Genomic DNA, 21,122 nt, shown 5'->3' on the forward strand with positions numbered 1-21,122 from the left:
GAGCCGAAGGCAGTCGCTTAACCAACTGAGCCACCCAGGCGCCCTGTTCTTTTCAGATTTTATCTGGAATGAGGTGAGGAAGTGTGCGTAGAATACAATTCTGTGACCATGGTAATTTAGTTACTCCTGTTACATTGTTTTAATAAGCATCCAAGTGTGGGTTTTTAATGTCTGTACAAGCTCCTTGAGGGCAGACTCTCTGCCAATTTTTCTTTGAGAAGCAGCCGCTGGCATGGATTCATGCATTTATTGAGCACCATCTCTATGCGAGGTGGTGGGATACAGGCGTAAAGGCAGGCAGGCAGGGCTGCTGCTGGGCCACATTCTAGTGAAGGAGGGAAGACAGATACTGAGCCACTTGTCGTAAGTGCAGAGACTGGAAAGGGAAGTGCAGGGTGCATCAGGAGAGCATAATATGGGGACATGGCCTGGCCTCAGAGTTCAAAGGCTTCCCTAAGGAAGTGACATTTAGGCTGAACCCTGAATGATAAGAAGGAGCAAGCATGAAACAGGCCCGCAATAAGTCTCTGCAGAATGAGCGAATGAATGAAGTTGCTGCTCTCCTACCCATCCGCTCCGCAGCACTGCCAAGTTCAGCATCACGAGCTTCGGCTCTCTGCCCAGGGTCCCTCCAGGCATTTTCGGTGCGGCCATGAGCCGTTTTCTGAGCCACGGTCCTTTGCAGTCAAGGCAAGTAAAGTGTAATAAAGAATATTGTGAGAGGACAATGACCTCTGGAGGCATTACCAGACCAGTGTTTTACTGAGTGCATAGAATACATGTGTTTTGGCTGGTATACGTCTCATGTACAGTGCGTCCAGAAAGGTCGAGGGCAAGAAGGTTCGGGAAGGTTGACTTCCAGCTGAGAATTCGGGTTGGGGCAATCAGCTTGGTGTCAGCCTGTATAACTCCTCACCTGTAAAGCCAGGCAGCTCTTTGGCAGACAGAGCTCTGGAAACCATGCTCACTGGCTTTGAAACCAAGGGCTGTCTGTCCTTCACCAAGGGCCTGGGTCTCCCCGTGCTTCAGTTTCTTCAACAGCAGAACGGGGAGATTGTGCCAGTGATAATTTCAACTCAAAGCGATGTTGTAATAAAGATGGCCACGAAAGCCTCTTGCAAGATTAAAAAACACAACAAAACGCCTACTGAGGAGGCCTGCTATCTATATTTGGTGTTTGCTAGAATTTCAGAGAAAGCTCTATGATTAAGAACTGGGATTGGCTTTCAAGGTCTTTTCTGGAATTACTGTGCCCTTTACCTCATCATTATTTCAAAACAACCATTGGCAGGAGCTATCTGTAATGTCGATAGTAATAATAACAGTAACGATAACAACATTATGATGAGCCAGACGCTGTCCTGAGCACTGAAATGCATTTTAGCACTTCTTTCCCACCACAGCCCATGGAATACCTCTATTATTAGACACGCTTTACCAATGAGAAGGAACCGAGGCATAGGAAACTTAGCGACTTGCCAGAAGTTACGCAGCTAGTAGGGTCTGTCTGATCCCAAAGACTTTGCTCACTACATATGTGAAATATTTTTGAGCTTTTCAGAATAAGAGCTCGGGGTTGCTAAGTGACTAAACATATACAATTAATTATGCCTGCCTTGGAATACAAGAGTGTTAACATTAGCAGAAGTTTATTTTTGCAATTCCTCTGTCCTTCTGGTGTTTCCACATGCCTCTACCCCTTTTCCTAACTGTATTGCTCTCCTGTTGTTTAAAGGGAGAGCAAAAAAAAATCCAGTTTCCAACATGTCCAAATAGAAAATGAATCGCATTCACCCTAGCCAGCGCCCCGGCAAAGGACTGACGTGCAGATGCCAAGCACATTCCGGGGAGAACCTTCTGTCATTGCAGAGGGAATGTGGGATCCAGGCACTGTTTTATTCCCGAGATCTTAAACAGTGTTCGAGGGGCCTTTTATTACCTCCCCTGCCCCCCATCCCACCTCATTTACTTTGATGCAGAAGAGAGAAAACAACGCTTCTACCTTCTTGAGATCGAAACAATAGACTTTGCCTGTGCTACTTTTATTTCCCCACTGGGGAATCTGGGAGCTGACCTGATTGAATTCCACTCGTAGAGGTCAGGCTTTGAATTCAAGGCAGAGGAAAAAGCGAAGAAAACATTTTGCCCTGATACCCCACGGGTCCTGAGCACACCGGGCCTCTCCTGGCTGCACTGTGGTCTGCTGATAAGGATAACTCGGATGACAAGCGGAACATTTCCAGGACAAAGGAAATTCCCTGTTTCATTGTTTAAAGGAAGCCACGGGCCAGCTTAGGAGAACAGGGTTTCGGGCAGAGAGGCACGGACTTCCCTGCTGACGGGCAGGAGAGGCAGAGTAAGGCTGGTGGTGGAATGGGGAGCTGCCAAGCGGCTCGTGAGCACGTCTGTCCCTAATTTCATCTGGGGCGCACTGGCGTGGTTGGAAGTCAAGAAGGGGTCATTGCAGTTTATGGCATTCCCAGGGGGTTGGAGTGGGAGGCATCATGGGCTGGGAGAGTTAAAAGCCCCATTCCTACAATGTGGCCCATTGAAGAATCACAGAAAAAGCACCAGGAGATTTAGAGAAGTTGATCTGGTTTTGAGTTTAAATTCTGGACCTCTTTTTCTCCCCACCCCCTCCAAGCCAAAATGTCAGAAAAGGGCCTGGTTTCCCTTTATGGAGTGCAAAATAAACAGATCTTCAGCAGCAGGAGAGGGGCCCAGTTCCCCAGCCCATAATGCCAGAGCTGGGGGTGGGGGGCCGTGGGGAAAAGCAGTTAGTCTTCTGTCTGGTTAGTATTTGGCATTGACTTTCATTTTCTCCAACCTCTGTTTTCTAGAAGACTGCCTGTACGGGAAGTACAGGAATAAAAGAGAAGCTGATCTTGGGGGTTTTCTTGCCAGACTTCAAAGGAGGTGGATTTGGGATTTTTGATAGTTTGGGGAGGCATTTGCAAAATTAAAACTGCTTTTGGGGAATTGAACCCAGAGGCGGAGATCTTAGCTGTTTGCCCGTCCGAGGGCACTGCTCTTCTCCCGCTGGAACCCGAGATCTCTGGACTTCCTTTGGGCCTCTCCCAGCGCAGGGAGTGCGCCGAGCCCTGGGCATCGTGGGGTCAGCTGTGGTTAGCCTGGCCACAGGGCTCTGCATTCCTTCTGGGCTTTGCTTGGTTTGGGTGGGTGTGACCACGAGTTTACTCTGGAGAAAACTGAGACAAAGAGTCTAAATTGGGCAGGATCTCGAATCTAATGACTTGTTTACAGATCCTGTACTTTTTCCAGGGCAGGGAGGAGGAAGAGGAAAGGGCAAGCTCGTCACTGTGGGCATGGCACATTGTTGTTTTTCATCCTAAGGAGGTAGGCTAGTTTCAGAAAGCAGCAGGGCATCTGCCCGGCAGCCAGCGGGCACCGCGGCCCTCTGTGTAATTTTCCAAGGTGGGGAGGAAGCAGCGAGGCGGCCCGGGCCTCTGCCCACCGGCTCGGCTTCCGGGGAACGTCCTGCTCTGGGGAGAATGCCCGAGCCTGCCACATGAAAGGCCCTGTTTCCTCCTGCTGCCACTCCGAGCGCACCCCTGCTCCAAGTGCACCCCAAACCAGAGTGCCCGGCGAAGAACCTGCACCTGTGATGTGGCTGAGGAAACAGTGCAGGGCCCGTGTAAAGGAGGGAGGAAATTCCCAGAAGGTTCCTTCGAAGAGACAAGCTCAATGAGCTTCTGCTGTCAGGTGGCGTTTATTCAGTGATGGCTAAGTGTCAGAAATGCCTCCCGAAGAAGGGATTCTGTGAATCTGAAGACTTCTTCCAGGTTCTGGCAGTTCTTCCGGGGGCTCAGAGGGGCTGCTTCCGAGACATTTAGGCCCCCCGGGGTGGATCCCAAAGGGCGGTGTTGGACTGCAGGGGAGGGAGGAAAGAGCCCGCATCCACCGGTGTTCCCTTTAGTTCCCACACCGACCCATGAGGTATATATTGCAATTACCCATCTTGTGATGAGGAAATTTGAGGCCCAGAGATGTTAAGTAATTTACTCAAGGTCACACAGCTGCTCGATGCGTCATGCCCCCCATCTCTTTTGCACTCAGTTTCTAGGGTTTACAAGGCAAGACAGTCACCCCCTGTGTCCTTGTGCCCCTCAGGCTGAAGTGGATGGTGGCCCTAAGAGGCAGTCCGTCACCTCTCCTGGATGGTTTCAGTTGGGTGTGGCTGGGTTAAAGTCATGCTTCAAGAGAATTCACTCCAGTCTGTGAGTGGAGGAGCCCACACCACCATGCATTGAGGATTCTTGTTCTCCAAAAGCCCTCCGATGTTCCCACAGGGGTGTCTAAGGTGGTGCCCAGATGGTGGGGGGGTGGGGTGGCAGGGGACTGTTCCTGGGGGCCTCTGAACAGGGAAGCCTCATTTATAATGGCGTCCCCAGAAAACACTGACTCTAAACTTGTCATTTAAAAACTCTATGATACCTACTAAGTCGTGTGAAAGCTGAAACACAGGCAGGCCAGCAATTGGAACTGGAAAAAGGAGCCTGCTGGAGTAGCCTGGAGTTCTAATCCCAGCTCCTGTCCTCAACTAGACATGTGACCCTGAGCAAATCACTGCACTTCTCCTAGTCTCAGATTTCTCATGTACAACATGAGGGAACAGACTCCCCATGGGATTTGGGACACAGAAACGATCCTTCCCAGCCTTCTGAGGCTCCCCCAAAGCTGCGCATGCAAAGCCACTGCCGAGTACCACCACCTGCCCTTTGTCTTCCAGCCTGGCTGGAGTCTAGCCAATGGGGAGGCCAGGTCTATGGGAAGGAGGAGGTGGAAAGAGTCCTTTCCACTTGTTTCCTGCACCTGGAGACAAGAACAGAGCCCATCATTTGGATGACTTATTGTTTAAGCTTTTGTTTGTTTCGGTGTTTTTTTTTTTAACTTTACAAAAAGAACCTTGCATATTTTTCAAATTTCAAGCTGACTAACCCAGTTCACCGCCTTGCAACGGCTGATCACTGGATACATCTTAGTTAATAGCAACAGATTGTATTACTTATCTGTACCCCACGCGCGGGCAGGATGTGGAGGGTCCTTGAAAGGGGAGAGGCTGCAGAGCAGCTGAGGTTGGTTGGACTCAGTGGAAAATCCAGAAGTGCAGATGTGGATCCAAATTGGGCTGAAAAATCTCATGAGATCAGGCTTTCTTGGACTTCCTGCTTTTAGCCGAAGCAGTATGTTCAACATAAACGAACTTTCGGTATTTTGAAACTTCCGTTTCTGATCTCAGAACCTGGAAGTAAAGAGCTGTTGTGAACATTTCCACAACTTCTGTCATGGTTATTCTGGAGGCCAGGTCGAGCCCAATAATCATGGAGCTTTAGGACCCACCATGACCACAGCAGGCTGCCAGGACAGCAACGCTAGAGGGAGAGAGACACTCTGGCTAAGAGCTTTGGAGACAGGCAGGACTGGGTTCGAATTCTAGCCACTTCTGGGCCTGTGACTTAACCTCTTAGACTCTAGGTTTCCTCATCAGTTAGATGAAGAAAATGTACCATTTCATAATGCCGTGAGGACAAAATGGGGTGTGTGTGTGTGCTTGATCTGTCCCCCCTTCTCTCATATGTATGTGTACGGTAGGTGCATCTCCGTATGTATGTGTGTATATGTGTATCTCTGTGTACATCTATACAAAGCACACGTGTGTGTATATATAGTATTTACTTACAACTTAAATAAGTTCTCCTGGGAGACTAAGGCAGCCAGTTTCCGATAGGTGCGCACTTGGGAGTCGCTGACATCTTCCCAATAAAGGTCAAATGGCGCTTTATGCCAAGGCAGCGAGGGCTCTGGGTGCAGAAAGCGTGAGCTCTGTGGAACTGTGCAGATCTCAGGCGCTCTCCGGGGACCAGCGAGACTCACCCTGGACTTTGGAAGCTAAGCTATGTTCATCACAGCCGCTTTTGCTTCCAGAGCTTCTCTTGCTTTCCTCAAACAAGCCAACAGGAATGCCAGGCAGACAGGTGCCACGGGAAGCAGGGTGCTGTGGGAGCAGTGCCCAGTGATTGGTTGGAAGGAGCAGAGCTGTGTAGAGATGAGAAAGGAGGAGAAACAGAGAGTCAGGGACAGAAGGGAAGGTCCATCAACATCTACCCAACGCTGAGAGAGCTGGCTCTCCCAGCAGGCCGGCCCCGCGGACGCTGCAACTTCTTTCCTTTTCCATGTTGTGGCTTAAAATTTTCTTTTGCTCATTAAATGCATTGTGGCTTTTTAAAGTATTTTTTTAAAGCAATGATTTCCAAAGTAATATATCAGCTGTGTATGAAATTGGGAAAATATAGAAAAATGCAAAAGCACCCATCATCCCACAACCCAGAAAGGACCTGTTAAAGTGTTGATGTGTTTCCTTCCAGTCCCTTTAATGTAAATATATAGATATACATGCCTTATTTTTTTAAAAAGATTTTATTTATTTATTCAAGAGAAAGAGAGAGCACGAGCAAGGGGAGGGGCAGAGGGATAAGCAGACTCCCCATTGAGCAGGGAGCCAGACATAGGGCTTGATTCCAGGACCCTGGAATCATGACCTGAGCCGAAGGCAGACCCTTAACCTACTGAGCCACCCAGGTGCCCCCATATATGCCTTATTTTTATATAACCAGAATCATATTGTTTTGCAACCTCCTTTTATTCTCTTATTACTAAATTATGGATATTTCCTATAACATTAAATATTCCTCTACATCCCTACTTCTAATGGATGTACAGTAAATCACTAAAAGAGTGTTAAGCTCCAGGCTTTAAGTATATGTCACTTTGGCTCTCCCCAGTTTCTGGACCGGTGATGGCATTTTGTAATGGGGTTAAACTTCTTTCCTTTTTATTTCAATAAAATATTCTTTATAGCCTTTAGAAAGAAAGCCACATGAAATGCTGAAAAGGAGATGTTAAAAAAGTCACAGAGTCCCACTTGAGTCATAAAACTGGAGGCCCTGGGGGCGGGGCCAGCCTTAGCTCACCTCCCAGGCCTCGCCCCATGGAAGCCCGCGGAGACTGGATTACAAGCAAACCCAGGACCTGATCTGATAGCACAAAGACAGCCACAACTCTGAATTTCCTGCTGCCACGAGGCCTCTTTTTGCATAGGCTGTTTGACTTACACATACGTGGAAAGCAACTACTAATAATAGAAGAGCTGCCTCTTTTCTTCCGTTGCCAGACTCCCCTGTTACTGCTCAGCAAGCCCAGCGTCTGGCCCAGCAGCCTGCCACTTCCCTGCCCCTCACAGCAACAGGGTCACCGGCTCCTTGTCAGCAAGAGGCCAGGCCCTCTTGCCTTCTCCGTGTGTGGCAGAGGTGGGGAAGGTAGCTTTCTGAGGGCTCTTTGTCTGGCGAGGGAGTGGGACCTCGGCAGTGGGGGCCCTTCTGGCCACCCCTGCCCTTCCCCCGCCACCCAGCCAATGATTTTCTTCTCCTCCATCCCCCATTAACCTGAGCTCGCTCAACTAACCTGGAGAGGTTGGAACCTCCTAGAAACTCTGGTAGAATCAGTCCTTCCCAGTCGGGTGCTGACAAGTGTGTGAAGGAGAATCCTCTATGAGCCCCTCAGAACCAGCCCCGCGTTGGCGCACTCCTGCACAGTGCCTTGCAAAGCTGGGACAGTCAAGCTCTTCATTAATGCCTTGACTCACATGGTGCCACTTAGTTAATCATTCATTCATCCCACTAATATGTTCTTAGTACGTCCTGTTCGGGCTCTGTGCTGGAGGTAGCAGTAGGATGGAGAAAGATCCCCGGGCGCCTGGGTGGCTCAGTCGGTTAAGCGTCTGCCTTCGGCTCAGGTCATGACCTTGTGGTCCTGGGATCGAGCCCCGCATCGGGCTCCCTGCTCAGTGGGGAGTCTGCTTCTCCCTCTGCCTCTCCCTCTGCGGCTACCCGTGCTGTGCTTGCTCTCTCTCTCAAATAAATAAATAAAACCTTAAAAAAAAAAAAAAAGACAAGATCCCTGCTGTCCTGAAAGATACAAAGAATAAAAAGGAAGCACCTAGAGTCAAAGAGTCTGTGGTGGGGGTCTCAGGGGAAACACCTGCTGAGTTATAAGAGACCCTTGATACTCTTGTATGCTATGTTTGACATTGGGATCCTGTCCTTAACCTATCCCCAGCCTCTCTTGAGCATGGCTCTGCTCACAGCTCTTCCAGCTGCTGAGCTGAAGAGAGACCATCTCTTTGTGCAAAATCAGTTATGGGCAGGAGTAGCGAGCCTCGCTTGAACACACAGCCTCACAGACCCTTGTGGTCAGGGAGTTCCTAAATGAGCTCGAACCTTCGGGGGCTGGGATCTGTTTACTCTTGGCACACTGGGATTTCCTGTTTCTAAGAAAATGAGCTTAGATGCTCAGCTGCATTAACCAAACAACATGTTGACGCAAATGAATCTGAAACTTCGTAGCTCCAAACTCTCTAGAAGGTCGGCTTTAGGAATGAAGGAATTGAATGACGTTCCAAACCCTGAATTCCAAGCCAGGTGACTCAGGCCAGGTATTTATCGGGGGACCTCCTTTCCTACCCTTCCAGCCTAAAACCCCACCAACCAGCTTTAGAGTCAGAGGCTCCCTGGTCATCCTGGAGCAGAGAGGGGTGGGAGGAGCTTTCCCGTGCCCATGGTTAGCCTTAGATGTAGCCGTAGTGAGAGGCTCTGAAAGATTCACCCCCACAAGACTCCACCACCAGTAACCTATTTGCCTGAAATGGTCATACTGAGCTCATTTCTTTGAGCCTCCAGGAACCTCATGTCAACATGCAAAAGTCACTGATTGACATGACTTGAGTGACTGCATTTACTATATGAGCTTAGCTTCCCAAGGTCCTGTGGTTGTGGCAGACCTGGCAAGTTTTGACAGCGTGTGGGGGAGGGGAAGGAGACAAGGCAGAGGAGAATTTATGAAGGGATGCTTTTTAGAAAGGCTCAACCCACAGAGGAGAAGGCACCACGGTAGGAGTGCAGGAGGAGGACGATGTTCAGACAAGAGCCAGGACAGGCTGCAGACCCCAATTTGGTGATTGTAGACATCTAAAAAACCCACCGGCCTACTTATCCTACAGTTGACCTTCACGTAGAGCATTCATTTTCTTATCTGTGGCCCTGGGGTAGGAGCAAACTCTGCGAGTATATGCCTGTTCAGGCTCTGGGGAGACAGCTCTCTCTGCTGGGAAGAATTCTACAATTTTTATCAATATTCGAACCAAGAAACCGGGTGGTATAGCTCCCACAGTCAAGTGAAATGATGTGGGCCAAAAATGTGTAAAGTATTGGAGATCTGGTCCATCACAGAAACTATAGTCCTTGAGATGTGGCTAATTAATATTACTTCAGCAGCAGCTAGTCAAGCGAGGTGAAGTTCCCTTGGGAAAACCCAGGTCTGGGGAGTGATGCAGGATGCAGAGAGCCCATGTCAGAACATCTAAGGCAGTCATTCACTTTGTATTCTGATCATGTATCCGGTAATTTGAAGCATGGGGGAGTCTCCAGAAAATCAGGAGAAAAAAATATCCGTGACAACTGCATACAAGTCCAAAACAACAGTGGAGTAATTAAAGAGAACAGAGAAGCGAGTGAAGGATCAGGCAGCATAAGCAAGAAAAGCCAAAAAGAAAAGAAAAAATTCAGAAGGAAAGGAAAATGGCTGTGGGTTTGGAGTGGTATGGAGAGTCTTCATGGAGGAGGTACGTTGTGATCCAGGAAGGCTCATCTTCGTGGGTGTCTACATCTTTGGACCTGAATCAGTATCTTTACAAACATTGGAGGCCCAGGAGCATGATGAGCAGCAAATGGCTATGGTTAATGTTACAGAACTTATGCACGAGGCCAGGCATTTCAGAAATGGAAATAAAAGAACTGCATTCCTAGCGCCATAGATGGGCTGAGCATCAGGAGGTGGCCACGTGTGGGAAAGAAGGCAAGAAGGATCTTTGCTTGAGATTCCAAGGGAGAGATGAATGGAGCCCATTCCTTCTCTCAATAATTTAGTGATCAGACATTTACTGAGCACCTACTATTCACACTGCTGCATTGTGAATGCAATTATGACTTAGACAGGGTCCCTGTCTTTGATTGACTCAGAGTCTCCTGAAGGAAACAGGTATATATGGACACTCCCACACTAAAGACCAGAAAGTGCTTTCACGATACATACAAAGTGTCCCAGGAAACCAACTGAAGGCACAACAAACTCTGCTAGAAAGAGTTAAGGGATTTGGGATTGGCTTCACAGGGCGCAGGTAACGATGGAATTGATTTCTACAATGATCTGGAATTTACCGGACAGGGTGTTCCAGGGAGAGGGAAGAGGCGTGAACGGGAACATGAATGTGGGGAAGAGCGCGCCATATTAATAAGGGAGCCACAAGTATGGAGGAAAGCTGGAAAATAGTTAGGACTTGACCCTTCAAAAACTTTTATATCAGGCTGTACAGAATTAGATTTTAGGTTGCAGGTGACAGGAAAATCAGTACATGTTTTTATAAGACAGTATGGCAACCAATAGTCCATTCAATGTCATTGAATAAGCATCTGTGTAGAGCTCCTCCTCCAGGCAAGGCACTCACTGTGCTGGGTATCTTTATAGGTCATGCAAAGAGAACATATCCCAGTCCTTAAGAGACCCCCAGAGATTCTCGACAGCCCAGATTTGTCCCGGCCTTCTCAGTCAAAGCAGGCCTGATTTGGAGGACCAACCCTTTCTCATTTCCTTGGTAATATGACCACAATTCTCCCTCTGACTATCAGCAAAAGTGCTTTCATCCGGGTCCACAGAGAGCTATGGGGTTCAAGGCCAGATGCCAGCGAATAGGGGACACACAAAAGCCACCCAGAATAAGCTTGCCAGCTCGCCGTCCTGACTGGCTGCCATGCTCTGCCCGGAGGTATGACTCTAGGCCATGCCTCTAGGTGTTCTGTTGGTTTAGATAAAAACTATAATTAGCTGCCACAAATGCAGTGAATGTGGGAGGGGCAAGGGGAGACCTGAATGTGAAGGTTTTTCTGGATTCATTTATTTCTGGCTCCTCTTCTTGCCTCGAGTCTGTGTTCAGCTAAATACAGCTGACCCTTGAGCAACACGCGTTTGAACTGCGCGGGCCCACTGCGACTCGGATGGCTTACAGTAAAGCAGTGTACAAGTGTTCTCGCTTCCTGAGGATTTTCTTAGTGACGTTGTCTTTTCTGTAGCTGACTTTATTGTAAGGACACAGTGTATAATGCATATAACGTACAAAACAGGTGCTAATCGCTGTTGATGTTACTGGTGAGGCTTCTGGTCAAGAGTAGGCTGTTAGTAGTTAAGTTTTGGGGGAGTCGAAAGCTAGAGGTGGATTTCCAACTGTGCAGGGTTCTGCGCCCCTAACCTCCACGTTGTTCGAGGGTCACCTAGTAACCCACGAGGTGAGCCTGAACTTGACCCCTACAGAATACTCAGAAACTCAGTCAGGGTCTCCCTGTGTCTCCTGCCTCCTCTCCTCTGCTCTGTCCCCAGCACGCATGCACTGTGTGTCCACACGAGGGCACATCTTCAAGCAGGACGAGGGAAGCTGGCGGGTCCGCTTCAGAGCAGGACCAAAGATGTCAGCCCCTCGCATCTCACCTGTGAGCACAGGCACCCAGGGGCCCTGGGATAAGGAGCACCCTCCGTCAAATCCACCTCAAGGTGCCCAAGGGCCTTCCACTCACACAAGCCTGGCTGAGAAGGCAAGGCAAGGCAAGGACGAGGCGACCGCACAGACCTTTGGCATGTAATACGTGAGTTACGGACATCTTTCATCCTTCCTTTTCTTCTCTCTCCTCTTCTTTCTCTCTTGCTCTCTATTTGACTGAGTTGCCCCAGGGCTGATGGTTCCAAAACTAGCAGCTGCAAACTTATGAAGGAAGAAAACCCAAACCACAAAAACTCTTCTTGTGACAACTGTGTGCCAGTCTAAATGCAGTAGGCCATGCGGGAGGAACGCCTGTGAACGTGTCAGGAAGACAGAAGCAGGGGTGTGATGATCACAGCCGGGTCTTCAGAGTGGAGAGGAATCACAAGGCATTCAGGGCTTGGGGGGAGCAGGGGCCAGGGCAGCAGAGGAGTCTGGGAGGAGAGAGGACCCCTCACTGTCCAGAAAGGCCCTCAGAGGAATGGCTCCCTGCATCAGCTGAGCTGTCTGAAACAGTCTGGCTTCCCAAATGCAAATCAGACCAGCTGTTACTACCACATTACTGGTATCTTCTCCCAGAAGACCCAAGATCCAGCGTCCACTCTGAGTCCACTGGGGAACTTCTGAAGCACGAAGTAACCTATGTAACTGTGTCCCAGCTCCTGTCTCAGCCCTGATCTCCCCAGCGAATACCCACTCATACTCACCTATGTACTTACACCCTTCAGACACCACCGATCAAACAGAAGATACCTCCCCAGCCCCAGCCCCAAACTCCTACTCCATTGCTAGTTTCAACCAACAAGTCAATATGAGGGAGTGGAGAGTAGAAAGGACCTGAGGAGAAATCCTAAGACCCTTCTAGAGAGAATCAAGTCCTTGTCTTGGCTCAAGAAAGTCTTCCGAAGTTTCACGGGATGTTAGGTCTGGAAAGGAGAATTCCCAGAGTGACATGGAACTGGCTGAGGTTCTTTCTCCTGACATCTTGCCCAAGCTCCACACTCACCATCTTAGCCAGAACAAAGAGTGTGCTTGAGTCATTTGGCCGGATCATTGAGAGAATGTCCTTGTGCCCCACTGGGGATGGGAAGAACAGGCCGTTCAGAGGCCCACAGACACAGACAAAGGAGGCCCACCCCAAGAGGCCCCTGTGGACAGCCCCATTGCCAGGCACCATGGGAAGAGTACAAAAGAGAGGGGCAAGGTACAGCTCAATGAAGAAGACCCAGATGGACTCCAGTTGTAAAAATAAGGCAAACAAAATCTAGTGCAAATTTGAGTGTGAGTATTTGAGGAGAAGCAAAGTTGGTGAAGTGATCAAAACTGGGTGGGGTTAATGAGAGAAAGCTTCAAGGAGGAAGTAAGTTCTGCGTAGAGGTTGAAGGAAGGGAGGGACAACGGCTGGGGTAGAGGAGGGGGAAGAGGAAGTGTGTCCTGTGGGGGAGGGTGGTTTGTCTTTGGAAAGGGTAATATTGATTGTACGGTGGCCCCAGGAGCTGTGCCATACTTGAGGTCCTACCTCGAGGTAACATCACTTGGATATATTTTCAAGGAGGAAGAATAATATTATTGACTAACAATAGGCAGGTTGTATAGTGGAAAGCCTTTGGAAGGAGCACAGTTTGGAATCAGACAGATCTGAGTTCAGATCTTAGCTCTGCCCCCTATGAGCTGGGTAACCCTCCCAAGCTTCAGCTTCCTGAACTAGGAGATGGGGAAAGGACATCCTCAGGCTATGGTGGGGGTACAACTGGATGACAAAACTTAACACAAGGTGCTCAGTTTTGCCCCTGACAGATGGGAGCTCCTCAATCCCTAGTGACTCGTAGTATCTATTTTATTGCTTACTGGTTAGAAAAGCAGCCACAGAAAATTGCTCGAAGTCTCCAAGGGAAAGAGAATAAGAGACCGGGAGGCCTGGGTGCTCCTCTCAGCAGCCAGGCCCTATCGCAGCCATCCAGGGGTGATGAAGTCAGTCAAGACCTGAGCACATCCCGGTGCTTGGTCCTGGGTAGTGGTCGTTTGCTTGGGAAGCAGGTACATCTAACCACGTGTGCTGATAAATGTTCAACACCCAGCTCTCCCTAGTTCCATGATGTAAATATTCCCACCAGGGTGGACTTCTCGATCCCCAGAGGAGGTCACTGAAGGTACAGCTGGGGAGAGAGGGATGCCGCGAGTTCGGGCTCCTCCCTGCAGCCAGCGGCCGTGGCCAGCTCTCAGCAGGACGGACGCCTGACCTCCCCGCCTGGCTTGTTTGTGGTGTCGAAGGGTGCAGAGCTGACGGGGCCAAGGAGCAGCATTCCCGCTCTCTTCTCAGGCCTGCAGTGGGCAGAAGCAAACGTTCCCTCCCAGCACCCACTTCCCCTCAGGACAGTTCCATACTGACTAGCGAGTTCGTTTTCCTCACAAGCTGAAACAAAACAGAACAAAAACGGGGCTCTGTTCAGTGGGCCTTCAGCAGAGCAGCTCTGCAGTGAGACGAATCAGGAGGGAGCCAGGCATGCAGGGACTCGGTCTTCCCTGCAAGCACAGTGGCCACCATTCCCCTCCCCCCCGCCCCCGGGCGCCAGGGAACAAAGGAGGCGGTGCACCCCCAGTTTCCCGTGAGGTGGCAGCAGGGTCTGGCTTCATCCTTAGTGGGTTATCATCTGGCAGGGGCTGTCACAGACTCTCATGGAATGCCAGATCCAGAAAGAGCTTAGGAATTGTCTGGGAGCCCCCTTGCTGCCCAGGTGAGGGTGCTGAGGTCAGACCCCTTAGCTGTGTCAGATCTAGAACCGGACTTCCCCTTCTTGCCTGCTTCTGGGCAGTTCTCTAGTGAGCTGATGCTCTTACACGCTTCTCACATCATCACCTCTGTAATTCCTGCGGCCCCTGGGAGGATGAGGTCCCTCAGGCAAGTTCTATGCCTTTTCTTTCTGGTGTATTGCCCACAGGCACCCAGCACAGCTCTGGGCGGAGTTGGGGGGCGAGCCGATCAGCAGATCTGCTCCTGCTGGGCAGTGAAGGAAATGATAGAAGGAGTGGTAGGAGAAGGAGCAGAACCAGGGCAGACCCTCCAGAAGATTCCGTCTTGGGGAGTCCCTCCTTCAGCTACAGGGAGTATCCTCTTTCCCCTCCCCAATTCACACTTCACACAAGCGGGCATCACCAACTTTTCCTGAAGAGGAGGGAATCCTGCATTACTCACATCACGGGGCAGGATATCATAAACCATGTCAAACAAACCTCATTCAGTTAGCCCTCTGGCTCCGGAGTGGGGTGAAGGAAATGAAAGGAACCCACAGCTCTCCACAACCTCGACTCCAACCACCAGAGAATGTGCCCTTCTGCCCGGGGTTCTCTGGTTCAAGGAGGTGAGACCCACATTGAGCCTTCACATTGGGGATGGGGCGGCCTGTGCCTGTCTGGTTCCTGAAGAACTTGCTGGGCCTCTGCGTGAATCTAAATCCTAAAGACGGGGTCGCCGTGGAGTTTCATCTGCAGGGAGCATCTACTGCTGGCCGCCTCTATAGATGAGGATGCTAAGGACACCTGGCCAGACTCAGCCAAGAGACTTTGCTATGCCAGGTTTCAAAGAAAAAAGGGAGAAGGTGGGACTAATGGCGTTACAGGAAGTGAGACGATTATATTTATAAACAATGAGCCCATGTTAAGCATTTCAGGTGTCCTGATTTATCTCACAGGTGGGAGGGAAGAACTGCCGGCAACCTTTCACTCAGGGCTCTGAGTTCTGGAACAGGATTTCCTCTGCAAGTTGCCGAAGATCAGATAAAAGTCTTAATCTCAAGCACACATAGCCGCAGGCTTTGGACCCTGCCACTGCGTGCTCAGCTTTCAGTAATGAGACTGAACAATGGTTTGGGACTCCTAGCAGTGAAAGAGGTGGGAAAGAAAAGGATCGGGCCAGAGGTGGATGGGGGTTTCCATGGGCCATCTGCACCCATGAAAGGCTCCTGAACAAGTACCGGGCTCCAGGCTCAGTGTAGCCTGGGTCCCTCCGACTGCCTTTGGCCTCCTTGTGCCAGGTAGAAAGCATCCAAAATAGCCTCAGATACCTACCCCCTTTCTGAAAGGCTGGGAAGCAGAAGCATTCGCCTCTGCTTCTGGAGCTGGGTCCTTCTGAACCAGCCTGGAGGCCCGCGTCCCAGGCCTTGGCTGGTGGGACCGGGAGGTTGAAGAAACGTTGAAACTGTCCTCCAGAATGTTGGTGCCTATTTTTTCACAATGCATCATACAAGTTTAACGTCTTCTCAGAATAGGAAGAACCAAGACCGCATTTATGAAGTGGCATTCTCTTAGAGCCTGCTCTGAGGAACGGTAGTGAACCCAGCCTCTGGGCAGGTCCAGCCTCAGAATACAGAGTCTGTTCGTGCTGAATGAGGTAGCCAACTGAGTTAGCACAAAAAGTTGAAAATTTTGAAATCGGGGTCTCTACTCCTCATGATTCTTCTGCTCCACAGTCCCGCTCTGATTTCATATTCTTACTACCTCAGTTCTGACTGTGATGTTACATACTCACTCACGTGGGTACAAGGCTAACAAGTACTCAGATTCCCTCATCTACTGCTCACAACATCATTATTCCCATTTTACAGATGAAAACCCGAATCTCAGAGCAGTTTCCTAATGCCCCAAGTCCCTCAAGCTTGCGCATTAGACCAAAGCATTTAGGCCCACTTTTGTGAGACCAGCATGTCAGTGACCCACTGCTCCTAAGGCTCATCCCTGAGTTTCTTCAGCCGGGGGTACAGGGCCAATCAGAGCTGCTAAAGCCACGGCCGGCTCGAGAATAGGCATTTTAGTCTAGAATTTGATAAATAAACTGGCGCGCCAAGGAAGTCACATCCAAAGCGGTGCTGAATGGCTCTGCTCTGAGGGAGGGGCTGGAACGAGGACCGTTTTTCCTTTCCTTCTGACTGCACCTGTTTGAGAACAAAGGTGGCCTGTGGGGCCAGGCCCTGCGAGCCTGGGCACCCACAACTTTTCTGTGGGCTCTGCCCCGGTAGGACCCGAGGGAGCTAGACCAAGGACTCTGTGATGGTTATACTAGGAAGGGATGGACATATTCATTTGCCAGAAGAGCGTAAGGGCGGGGGGGGGGGGGGGGGGGGGGAAGAGAAGTCTAATTAATGTGTTGCAAGGGAAACTCAATCTATGGAATGAATGATTTTCCCAGATGGATTGTATTTAGAGGTTCATGAAAATCCTGCGTTTTTCCATTGCTGTTTCCCATCCTTTCTAAGCCTTGGCTGAATGGATCCGGAAATCCTTTGGAAAAGAAAATGCACTGGTCTGTTCACCTTGAAAAGGAAGAAACCCAAAAGGCGTAATGTCCCTCTTCCTTCTCAGGTGGAGGGATCTGGAGGCCCTGCGGAAAAGGCAGATGCCTTGTCCTTCTCCCGGTAAAAAAGTTCATAATAATCTGTACAAAACAGCACCTCTGGAGAAACACAATGTGGCTATATATATACCCTCGGCCGTTTCCTGTTGCTCTTGCAACTTGTGCAGGCTCTAAGGTAGGGGTGAGGCTGTGACCATAAGCCACACGGTGACATGTACATCAGCCATGCCCTCTGCTTCCTGTGCTGCTGACAGCCTGGGCTGGATTCGCCCCGCACGCCTCTGGGGCTGCCCAGGGGGATGGAGCCCCCCGAGCCCTGACTGCGGGGTGTCTCCGCAGTGTGTTCCCATCTCTGGGTACTGAGATGCTCAGGCTGCTGAGAAAAACACCACCGGGCCAGCATGCGTGTCCAACGGTCTGCTTGTGTAATTTTTGTACCACAAAACAAGAGGTCAAGTAAGAAAGCGTGGTTAACAAACTGAGCAGTCCTCTTTCTGTTAAAGGGCCAGTGTCAAGTAAAATACTTCCTGAGCACAGTCGCATTAAAAATCGCTTGGCAAAACCCAAGGGTCACGGCCACGTGCTAGAAACCCACAGTGCTGGAAATAGCAACCATGATTTGAACTTCAGAATCACCTCTCATTTCGGGATTTCAAAATGCTCGAGTAGACAGCTCACAGTGTAATTTTGGAGTGGCAAATGGGACACCCGCTGCACTAAACAGTGAATCAAGGCACCCAAACATGGAGAGACTTGTCCACAACCTAGAGTAAGTCCTAAGAGACCAGAATAAAGCTCAGGGCACCCTCCTTTCTCCACCCACCCAGCCAGCGGCCAGCATGGTATCCTGCCACATCCTCCTTCTCCTGGAGGAGATGGGGGGCGGGGGGCATGCAAACTTGCACTGTTGAGAGGCTTCTCAGGAAACTCTGAGGTGTAGACAGAACCACTGCGAGTCTCCATCACCTGGACCTACGTGTTCTACATGATTCTCTAGATTAAAAGTCTGGAATGCACTCAGGCAACAAATATTTATTGAGTGCTTACTATCTGCCAGGCTGAGTCCTGGCTCCCCAGCCGAACAAATGAGACCAGACACCCTGCCTTCAGAGAGCTTAGTCTAGCCAGGAGAGACATTAATCACCCTTTTGCACAAATGAATATATAAGTAGAAATGTGGTAGGGGCGAAGAAGAAAAAGGAAAGTGTCCTGAAAAGGGACTTAAGGCTGGATATCATTTGGATAGGATGATTCAAGGAAAGCCCCTGTGAAGATGTGATATTTCCACATAAATGATGGAGATGGAGGAAGGAATATGCAACATTGCTTCCAACACATAACGGAAGCAAGTTATGATTCTAAAAAGCAACTAGTTCAAAAAAAAAAAAAGAGAGAGAGAGAGAGAGAGAAAAGTAACTGCTGTCTTTCTTGAGCTTACTTCCCTCTTGCAATAGTTTGGGTGGTCTGTGGCAGGAAAGAAGAAAAGTGAGACCTAGGGAGGTAGGGTCCTCCAATGACGTGTGGTAAAGGCACTATTAGGGTATTTCATTGCTTCCAAAACATGTCTGAGGGATGTTCAAAGGTGCTTTATGCACCCGGATTCTGTGTTCAAAATAGTGTGGGAAATGCTGGGTTATAGAAACATACAAAAGCCTCTTTACCTCAGGATTTATCAGAACCTTGCATCTGCTAATAGCTAATATGATCATGAGCCTTCAAGGAAAGGAGAAGAGCAACATCTTCTGCAGCATTTTCCAAACAAATGTGATGGTGGAAGGTTTTGTCACTGAGCACCTAACATAGGTTTTGACACTTACATCTGCCTTGGACTGACTTGGGGTGTGTATGTAAAGAATCCTGGTTCATGGGCTTGGCTCCTGAGATCGTAATTCACTAGATCTAGCATGGTCTCAGGAGGCTTTTATTTTTAAAATAAAATCCACCAAGTCCAGGCACCACACGTCAAGAAAAACAAACCAGGCTGGGATCCCGAGAAGCATCTGTAGCAGCTCTACTCATTTCCACGACAAGCTTCCTTGGCTTCCCCTCATTCCTTTTAACCTGGTTGATGCTGAGTGAACAGAGCTAAGTTGTTGGTTATCTAGAAAGAAAAAAGTCACAACAACAGCAATAATAATAATAATAATAATAATCAAAGTGAGTCACAGATCGCAAATCCGACCTCGGTCTAGAATCTGTGGGGTGTCTCATGTCCAGCTACAAAGACCACGTTTGTCCTTTGGACTGGGTTGGCAGGACCATCATGTGTGGCAGAAGACTGAAAATTCCTGACCTGGTGCAAATGCAGGATCCGGCAGAATGTTTTCTGATGTGCCCATCTGTCTTAGTCTAATGAGCCATGTCTCTTTGGCAGCCTCGCGGCCTTTCAAATGGAACAAAGATACCCAGAAAGACACATCTTGTTGCATTCATATGCAAAGAAGTTTGTGCCTTATTTTCTCTCCCTCTTGTCCTAGCCCATCAGAATGGAAAAGCCTGGAGGAACAGGCTTTTTTCAGAGAGGCGTGGGCTCCTACGAGCTCCCCCTATCTGGGTTGCAATCAGCATAATGGGGGTGGGAGGTGGTGCGGGGGTGGGGGAGGGGGGAGCCGAGCGCGTGATTGTGATCGGAACTTGCTGTTGAGACGCAGGGGTTCAGATTACTATTACCTGTGCCCTGGCAGCCCCCCAGAGCTCCACACTCGCTGTAGACAGAAAACACCTTTGCAGTCACAGACCAAAAAAACCCTGTAATACCATAAGCCAGAGATCTGCCCAGGTTAGAGGAGAGACAGGACATGAGAAGGAGGCTACAGAAAAAGGAGAATGTGAGAAAAAAAAAAAAAAATAGTGTTCTCCTGCACGTTAAACAGCCCTGCCTTGCTTGTCCTTCTCAGAACATTCTTCAGCCAAAAAATTTAGGGATGGCCGTCCTTGTGTGCATGCGGAGACTGGGATTTTCACAAAAGGCGGGTCTGGGGGTGAGTGTTGTGTAAGAACATATATAAAGGTGCGCCGTTTAACCTGTCGACAAGTTGAGGATGATTGTCACCGAAACCAGGATGAGAGGAAAAACGGGTGACATTTCTGCAGCGACAACTGTAGATGGAATGCCTTTGTCCTCCTGAGCCATGAGGTCTGCATCTTGGCGTGTTTTGCTTGGTTTGCACTAATGCTCAGGCTGGTGGTCATTTGCTCTCGGTGGCCAGTTTCGTTTCCTGGTTTTGAGAAAATGGCAGTGAGGCCTGTTGCTTGGGCATGCTGTGTCACTGAAGGAAGTGTGCAGTTATAAAATGTCAAAGCCAGCAGCCTCGTGCCCAGTGCATGCCATCAATCAGCAAGTGTCTCTGGAACTCTAATGAGCCCACCGCAAGTTAAAATGGTAGCTGACAGATAAAGATCTCGCCTTATAACTGCCTACAGTCTAACCAAGGGGGCAAGATCAAAAGGCAAAGAATAATGGCATCAATATGAAAAACGAAATGTACTCACTGCTGCAGCGTTTTGGGGCAAAGAGTGGATTAGAGACAGGGTGGCCCCATGGAAAAGATTGGGTGTCTGGAGTCTGGGGGGCTGGGCTCACATTCTTCTACTGGGCAGCTTTGTGACCAGGAATGAAGTCTTACCCTTGCAGAACCTTCCTTTCTTCACCAGCAAAATGGGGAAGGCGAATAATACTACCTACTTCCCCATTAATCATGGTGATTAAGTAAGATTATAGGTGTGGGAAGTGTCCTATTAAGATAAATGTCTTGAACTATAGAGCAGTCTAACAATCTCAGTTATTATTATTGCTATAATCACAGTATAGAGGGAAATAAGTCTAGAAGATACATCTTCTGCCATTTCCATTAAAGAGAGGGGTGACTGGATGGCACAGTGGGTTGAACATCTGACTCTTGGCTTCAGCTCAGGTCGTGATCTCAGGGTGGTGAGATTGAGTCCCACATTGAGCTCAACGCTGAGCTCAGAGTCCTCTTGGGATTCTCCCTCTCCCTTTGTTCCTCCCGCTCTTGCTTGCTCTCTCTCTCTAAATAAATGAATAAATCTTGGAAGAAAGAAAGAAAAAGAAAGAAAGAAAGAAAGAAAGAAAGAAAGAAAGAAAGAAAGAAA

At 49.2% G+C, this 21,122-nt stretch overlaps 1 protein-coding gene across 3 annotated transcripts in view; it reads left to right on the forward strand.

The window, feature by feature from the left end:
• Window positions 1–21,122, forward strand: part of FLI1 (Fli-1 proto-oncogene, ETS transcription factor) — a 115,293-nt gene that overhangs the window by 20,035 nt on the left and 74,136 nt on the right. Inside the window, exon 1 of one of the 3 annotated variants that reach the window (XM_035009286.1) lies at window positions 7,950–11,768. The exons of the other annotated variants lie outside the window; for them this stretch is intronic. The gene's annotated coding sequence lies outside the window, so the exon portion shown is untranslated. Of the gene's footprint in view, window positions 1–7,949; window positions 11,769–21,122 lie in introns of those variants that run through there. 3 annotated transcript variants of the gene reach the window in all.

Source organism: Mirounga leonina, unplaced genomic scaffold, assembly GCF_011800145.1.
Source record: "Mirounga leonina isolate KUSES-001 unplaced genomic scaffold, KU_Mleo_1.0 Mir_153, whole genome shotgun sequence".
Classification (NCBI taxonomy): Eukaryota; Metazoa; Chordata; class Mammalia; order Carnivora; family Phocidae; genus Mirounga; species Mirounga leonina.